General features: G+C 39.1%; 1 pseudogene; it reads left to right on the top strand.

The window, feature by feature from the left end:
- Positions 1–4,169: 4,169 nt before the first annotated feature.
- LOC117037145 (40S ribosomal protein S27-like) lies at positions 4,170–4,419 on the top strand (annotated as a pseudogene).
- The last annotated feature ends 3,147 nt before the right edge of the window (positions 4,420–7,566 follow it).

Raw genomic sequence — 7,566 nt, 5'->3', positions numbered from 1 at the left:
TTGCATAATTGATAATAGGCCTTTGTATTCGTATTCTGTTTAGATTACTGTGTGAAGCAGGTGACAGGTGTTCGGGGAATATTACCCAAGCTGCCCGTTGCCAAGAACATCCTGAGACCAGCTGGGACCAGGAGCCCAGAGGAAATCCCCACAGTAATTTAATAGTTCACAGGGCTTTTGGTTTGTGAGGATTACAGTGAAGAATTAAAATGCTATTGACCACCCACTTTAGAATGGCCTTTGTGCTTTTCCCTTGATATTTCTACACTTACTATTTTGTTCCAAAGGTAATGCCACAAGGTGACCAAGATGAAATTTTTTTTTTTTTTTTTGCAAAGGGTGTATGTTGCCACTAAATAAGAGAAACAATTAAATAGAAAACAGCTAATAAGGGAGAAGCCTGCTTTGAAAACACCCAATTTAGGGTATGCCAGTTTGTGGGTAGATGGGGGTGGCTAACTTCTCCTTTCAAAAGGTTTGTACCAGAGCCAGATGTTTAAGGAAAATCTTAGAATGCAACTTTCAGGATTAGAAGTAGGTGCTGAAACCACGAGACAGAACATTTTACAGGATTTCTTACAACTCATACTTTAGGTTCACAGCTAAATTTTGCAAAGTTGATAGAGCTACAGCCTTATTCTATGTTCTAAAATTTGCTTTCAATAGACCTCACTTTTTGAGTATTTCTCCCCTGCTTTCTCAGGCATTTTGGTTATTTAGAACAATTTCGGGTCAGAATTTATTCATTGGCTCATTCAACAAACATTAATTAAGTGTGCCTATTATATCCAACACACGATGAGAGACACAATTCATTCAGTATTCATCCCACAGATCATCTTCTGGAACATCTGCTATGTGACAAGCTCTAAGCAAGGCAGTGAACACACATCTTGCACATGGAGCTTACATCCCAATGGGGCAGACAGAACCATTTGGTGATACTTGCTGTGGAGAAAAGTAACAAAGAGTAAGGAATGGGTGAGAAGTGCTGGATTAGGGGAGTGAAAAAATATTTGAGCAAAACCTTGAAAATGGTGAGTGAATTTAGCACGTGGCCATTTGGGGGAAGAATGTTCGGTCAGGGGAGCCAGGCGGAGGTGCCTGGGATGCTTGAGGCCATCAGAAGAACTGAGCTTCACTCTGAGTGAAATGCGAAACCTCTAGAGGGCTTTGAAGAAAGGAGTAAGGTGATCCAAGTCAGGGCACCCTGGCTGCTATCTGAGAACGAGTAAGCATCAGCAACAGACACAGAGAGGCTTCTCAGAAGACTGTCGGGCTTACCTGGGGCAGAGACGCCAATACAGAGAGAAAGACCTAATTCTAGCCCTCAATAAGCACGTTTGATGACTGGAGAATACAGACCTTTGCAGCATTTTATTTAAACGAAGCAGAATAGAATGACAAAAAAGCAAGCTGAAGAAAAAGTGGTTAATTCTAACCCCTAGGGAAGGCTTCTCGGAGGAGGTAGTTGTAAAAAAGACTTATTTTTCTGTTCATTCTTTAAGACCGCCTTCATTCCTTCCTCTTTCTCTTTTTCCCTCTCTCCATACGTCCCTCTCTCTTTTTTTTTCTCTTTTGATGACATCATTTTTTTTTTTTTTGCCTTAGTAATAGTTAATAGTTGTTGCCACGCAGCAATCTACCCGTCTGTCTCCTTGTACCTGCCCCTAAAAAAAGGAGAGTCTGTGAGACGGATCCTTTCAGAGACTTTGCTTCACCTTTGTGCTTGCACTTTATGTCTCCCTGTTTGGCCCCAAAAGATGGCTGGTCAGCCAATGACGGGTACGACTCCCCACAGGGGGTGGGGGGGCAACCTAAGCCAGGCAGAGCAGCGTGGGGACCAACAGGAGAACCCACAGGGTTGATAGTGGTGGGCACAGCCCCCCACCTTCCTCAGGCTAAGGAGAGCCTCAGCCTCTGTGGCTGCCTTCCTTCCCACAACCTGCAGGAGAAGAGATTCAATGATGTGCTCCCCATCTATTCATATGCATACAGGTTTTGTCCCTTGGGGGAGGTACATACATCCTGAGACTTAGGGATCATTGGCAGGCAGGGGTGATTGGCTTGAATCAGTTTCCAGTTACAATGTATGGGATTCACAGATCTTGAGATTGACAAGCTTTATCTCCTTTACTTCCCCACCTAACTGATAAAAGCTATGTGTAGGCCCCATTCGGGGCTCAGTCCTTGAGGCTGCAGTCCCTTGGCCCCGCTTGCTCTCTATTCTTGACTATTGTGTTTCTTAACCCTGCGCTGCCGTCATTGCTCCCCACAACCCTTGACGTGCGGGAGGCGACAAGTAGTTAGCTAAAGACTATCTTTTATAACAGCTTTACAGCACCGTACTTACTTTTACTGGCCTCAAATCTGCTATAACTTTACTTTTCTCTCCTAAGTTAAATAGAGTTCAGTATATTGGATACTGTTTTAAAGATTTTAAGCACTAAAAGATGTATTTTGATGTTCAAAATACGACAATTCATTAAACTGATTAAAATAAAATTTGGAATGAAGTGGGAGGGAAGTACACATGGAATTAGATTTTCAGAATAGTGATAATGGCTGGAGCTGGGCGGGACATACAGAGGTTTAATGTGCCATTCTCTACATCTGTGAATGTTTTAAGTATTCTCTAATAAAAGGTTTAAAAACTTCCTTAGATCATTCTCATGAAAAACTGCCATCCGTGACACTAAATGTTTGGTATTGTTCAAAAATTATGTCTTTGAAACTTTTTGTTGGGAACTGATTTCTGAATGGAATTGTGTATGAGAGTGAACATTTCAGGAAATAACTATTTAAAATATATGAACAGGATGGTGCAGATTTTCCTTTAAATCTTGATTTGACTTAGTGATATGCCAGCTCTTGTTTTATACTCTTAGTTCCATAATATTGTCTTTCATTTAGATAATATATATCCAATAGAGGTCATTTGAAATAACTGACACTGCTCGAAGCAGTTCTAGAATAAGGCAGATCTCCATCATCAGAGACCAGCACGTGATAGGTGTGTAACAGATGTTGGGCAGCTGATCTCTGAAGCAATTTGTATCCCAGTATCTGCTCCCAACCAGACTTAGTTTACTATTTCTTAAAAGAATGGAACACTAGAGGTCAGTCTTCACATTGAGAAAGAATGGAAAATCACAGCACATAACTGGCTGACAGACACGCTCTAGTCTAAATAGCCTTTTAAATAGTGAGAAAGTTGTATTAGAATAACCCTCACCTATTTTATCTAAATTCTATTATTAATGCAGCTCAAAGGTATCAAAATCATTTAGATATGTAGTTTGTAAGTATATATATGTTTACATTTTCATACAGTGTATGTTAAGGATTGTATCACAAATTTGTTTTTTGTTTGTTTAGTTCTTAAAATATCTTTTAACAATTTTGAACCTAAATTAAAATCCAAACTTGAACAGGTTAATTAAACTCTGCAAACAAAACTCCCAAATCCAGAACAGTTTAAGTGCTCCAGAAGGGACCGGCTTCTTTTCCAGCTTCATTGGAACATATCTTCCTCTCCAAGTAAAGGCTCCCTTGGGCTGAGGCCCTGGAGTCCTCAGATTTGAGATATCAGCCCTTTACCTGTTGTTTACCCATGACCAGATTTTTTTCTCTCCCTGCACACTCTACCTGAACTGGCATTATTCCACTATGTATTTTCTTCCCTTTATACAGAAGACGTCTACCAGCATCCCAGAGTCTCAGACAGTAGCATGTTTTCTCTGCTGAAATCATGTCCATTTTCTTTTTCTGTGCTAGAAGAATCTTTATTGTTAGTTCTGCTAAAGCTGAGACAGCATATTACGCTCACCCAAAGAAATTTCTCGTTCTCTTCTAAAACTATTTCCTCAGTAATCTCCCTTGAAGGAAAAAAAATTATCTGTATTCTATAGTTACACATCAGGAAGAGAAACAAAGAGTACTCTAAACAGCAATAATATTAATTAGTACAAGAAAAAATAAGCATAATAGTTACTTAAATTCTGTAGAAAGATGCCTTTAAAAATATAAGGCAAACTTTACACTCAAAAGCAGGTTAAAAGACAACTACAAAGGACTGATACCTAGAATGTATAAAGATCTCTCAAAACTTAATGGTAAAAAAATAAACAATCCATCCTTTTCAGTGGTGACGACCACCCCACGAGAACATGCCTCTTGCTAAGGATCTCCTTCATCCCTCTCCAGAAGAGGAGGAAACACAAGAAGAAGCCCCTGGTGCAGAGCCCCAATTCCTACTTCATGGACTTGAAACGCCCAGGATGCTACAAAATGACCACCGTCTTTAGCCATGCACAAACAGTATTTTTGTGTGTTGGCTGCTCCATGGTCCTCTGTCAGCCTCCAGGAGGAAAAGCAAGGCTCACAGAAGGGTGCTCCTGCAGAAGGAAGCAGCACTAAAAGCACCGTAAGTCAAGATGAGTGAGGAACCATCCCAATAAACACATTTTGGATAAAAAAAAATTAAAAATAAATAAAATAAAATAAACAATCCAATTAGAAAATGGGTCAAGACATGAACAGACATGTCATCAAAGCGGATATACTGATAGTACACAAAAAGATGTTCAAAATCATTAGCCATGAAAGAAATGCAAATTAAAATCACAATTAGCTATCACTACATACCTGTCAGAATGGCTAAAATAAAAGATGGAGACACCACCAAATGCTGCGGAGCATAAGAAACGGGATCACTCACACATTGCTAGTGGGAACGTAACATTCCCTCTGGTCAACAGTTGGGCAGCATCTGATATAACTAAATATGCAGTGATCATGTGACCCAGAAATTGAACTCTTAGTTATTTACCCCAGAGAAATGATAACTTTTTATTATGGACTAAATGTTTATGTCCCCCCAAATTCATATGCTGAAACCCTATTCCCCAATGGTATTAGGAGGTGAGGTCTCTGGGAGATAAAGGTGGGATTTGTGCTGGCCCCTCTGTGCTGCCCACGTGAGAGCACAGTGAGAAGAGGGCCGTCTGCAACCTGGAAGAGAGCCCTCACTTGACCATGGGGACACCCTGATCTCTGAGTTCCAGCCTCCAAAACTATAAGAAATATTTTTTCATTGTTCCTAAGCCACCAGTCTGTGGTACTTTGTTATCGCAGCCTGAACGAACTAGGACACCTATCTTCATTCAAAAACCTGTATGTGAAGGTTTGTGGCAACTTGACTCATAATAACCACAAACGGGAAACAACGCAGACGTCCTTCAGCAGGTGGACGGTGAAACAACCTGTGGTACATGCATAGCAGGGAACGCTACTCAGCATTAAAAACGAACAAACTTGATAAGCCATCAACTTGGCCACATCTCCAGGAAGTTATCCTAAGTGGAAAAAAATTAATCCCCAAAGTTTACACACTGATGATTCCAGTTATATAAAACTTCTGAAATAGCAAAACTTTAAAAATTGAGAACACACGTGTATTAGTGGTTTTCAGGGGGATTAGGAACCATGGGAAGAAAGGAAGAAGGTGGGAGAAAGGTGACATAGTTATAAAAGGGCAACTTGATAGATCCTTATGGTGTTGGAACTGTGGTGGTGGAGGCAGGAACCTATACAAGTGATTAAATTCAGAGCTAAATACACACAGAGCTGAATGTGATTAGTGGATTGAATCTGTCAGTGTCTTATTGTGATATTATACCAGAGCTTTGCAAAATGTAACATTGGAGGAAACTGGATAAAGGGTACACAGAATTGGTATTATTGTATTGTTACAGGTAAACATGAATCTTCATTTACGTCAAAATAAAATTTCAATTAAAATAATATATAAAACAATTGTTTATATATAAAAGAATTCAAACAATGCAGCTTAGTTAGTCCATGAAAATTTAAATGTTTTCGGCCTCTTAACCATTTTTTTCTGCTTGTCCAGACTTAAATTTTTTATGACAATATCTGCAATACGGCTGGGTGAAGAGTTGATCAAAATAATCTGAGATAATAGTTCCCTAAGGCAAAAGGAAAAAAAGTAATTTCCAAAGTAGATTAGTTATTTGAACGGTTGCCACAAAAATTACAGTATTAGAGAAGGAAAATTATAATGCTGGGAAAGCACAAACCTTTCCTCACTTGTCATGCTTTCAAAGTTTGCTAGGCCGTGTGGATGAGACATGAAGTAGAGTTCCTAGTCAGCATGTTTATTCTTTTCTTGAGGGAAGCACTGCCATTAAAATTTGTTTTCACTTTTTGTATGCTAAGCTCTTACACACTCCTAATACCATTTTTCTTTTCACCTGATTATTATCAGGTGGCCAGAAAAGCAAAGATGTATAACTGGCTAGAAAGAAGCCGCTTTTATAAATTTTGTTTAAATTAAAGCAGCCTAGGATTCATTCTAGATGGTGAATAATTTCACAGTTCACATAATTACCTCCAGTTTGGGTTGAGGGAGTGATGCCTGCATCTAAGGCATCAATGACCATCCTTATTCCAGGAGAGAATGGGCCGCTCTCCCCTTGTCACAGTGCACAAGCGTTAGCGCTACTGACCCCTGGTAATGCCACAGCAACTCCTTAACTTTCTCATGGCTGCTGGCAGTTAGGGACTGATCAGAATGTTGTTTTTACGATGACATTTTAAAAACTTCATCCCATGTGCTTTTGCTGCCTTTCATCAAAGGCTAAGACAAAAACCTATCTAATCTGTCAGAAGGGCCAATCTAATCTGCCCTGTTAACTGTGTTTATGGAAGAAAATGTTTTGCAACGTTAAATATCATAAAACTCAATACGTTAAACAGATGTAAAATGTTCCTGAAATTGCAAATATTGACCAATCTCTTTTCCTTCCCAAGCAAATAAACTTGGGGCACAAGAAACACATCAGCTGTCATCAGAGGAGAATAATAGAGAAACACATGGTCAGACTGTTTATCCCACCACACCCACTTATTCTGTAATGCCCATCACAAAATCGAAGCTCCCTAGAAACACTTTATAATAAGGCATATTTTGAATTTTTTTTTTTTGGTCAAAATTATACTGGCCACTTTAAATTTGTATGTAGTTGATTGTCTCATATCTAAAGCCTTAGTCAGACATTTCCCATACCCCAGATTGTTTCTTAACCTCCAACCTAATTTCTCTTAGGTTAAGAGAAAAGATGCAGCATCCTTGCATCTCAACAACCTGGGGAGCTTGTTAAAAATGCAGGTTCCCGGGCCTCACCCCAGACCGACTGAACGGGCACCTCTGGGGCTAGGCCCAGGAAATTACATTGTTAACCAGCCCTCCAGGTAGCTTTTAATTGCTGCAGTCCTACCAAGTCTTTAATAATATATTAATAATTGTGGTTTAAATACCATAAAACCATATTTATGTTTTAATTGAACAATTTATACTGTATATTTCTTCCATTTGAAAGTCTTTTTAAAACTATTTTAAGTCTTTACCTGTCTCCACAACAATTATATTTTACTGTTAATTTTTTTCAGATTACATATTTTATCTTATGGACCATACAAACAAGATTGATAGATACATATAGATAGATAGAGGGATAAATAGCTATAAATACAGATGGATAT

The sequence above is a fragment of the Rhinolophus ferrumequinum genome, chromosome 17 (genome assembly GCF_004115265.2).
Source record: "Rhinolophus ferrumequinum isolate MPI-CBG mRhiFer1 chromosome 17, mRhiFer1_v1.p, whole genome shotgun sequence".
Classification (NCBI taxonomy): domain Eukaryota; kingdom Metazoa; phylum Chordata; class Mammalia; order Chiroptera; family Rhinolophidae; genus Rhinolophus; species Rhinolophus ferrumequinum.
This window is presented reverse-complemented; position numbering and strand designations above follow the sequence as displayed.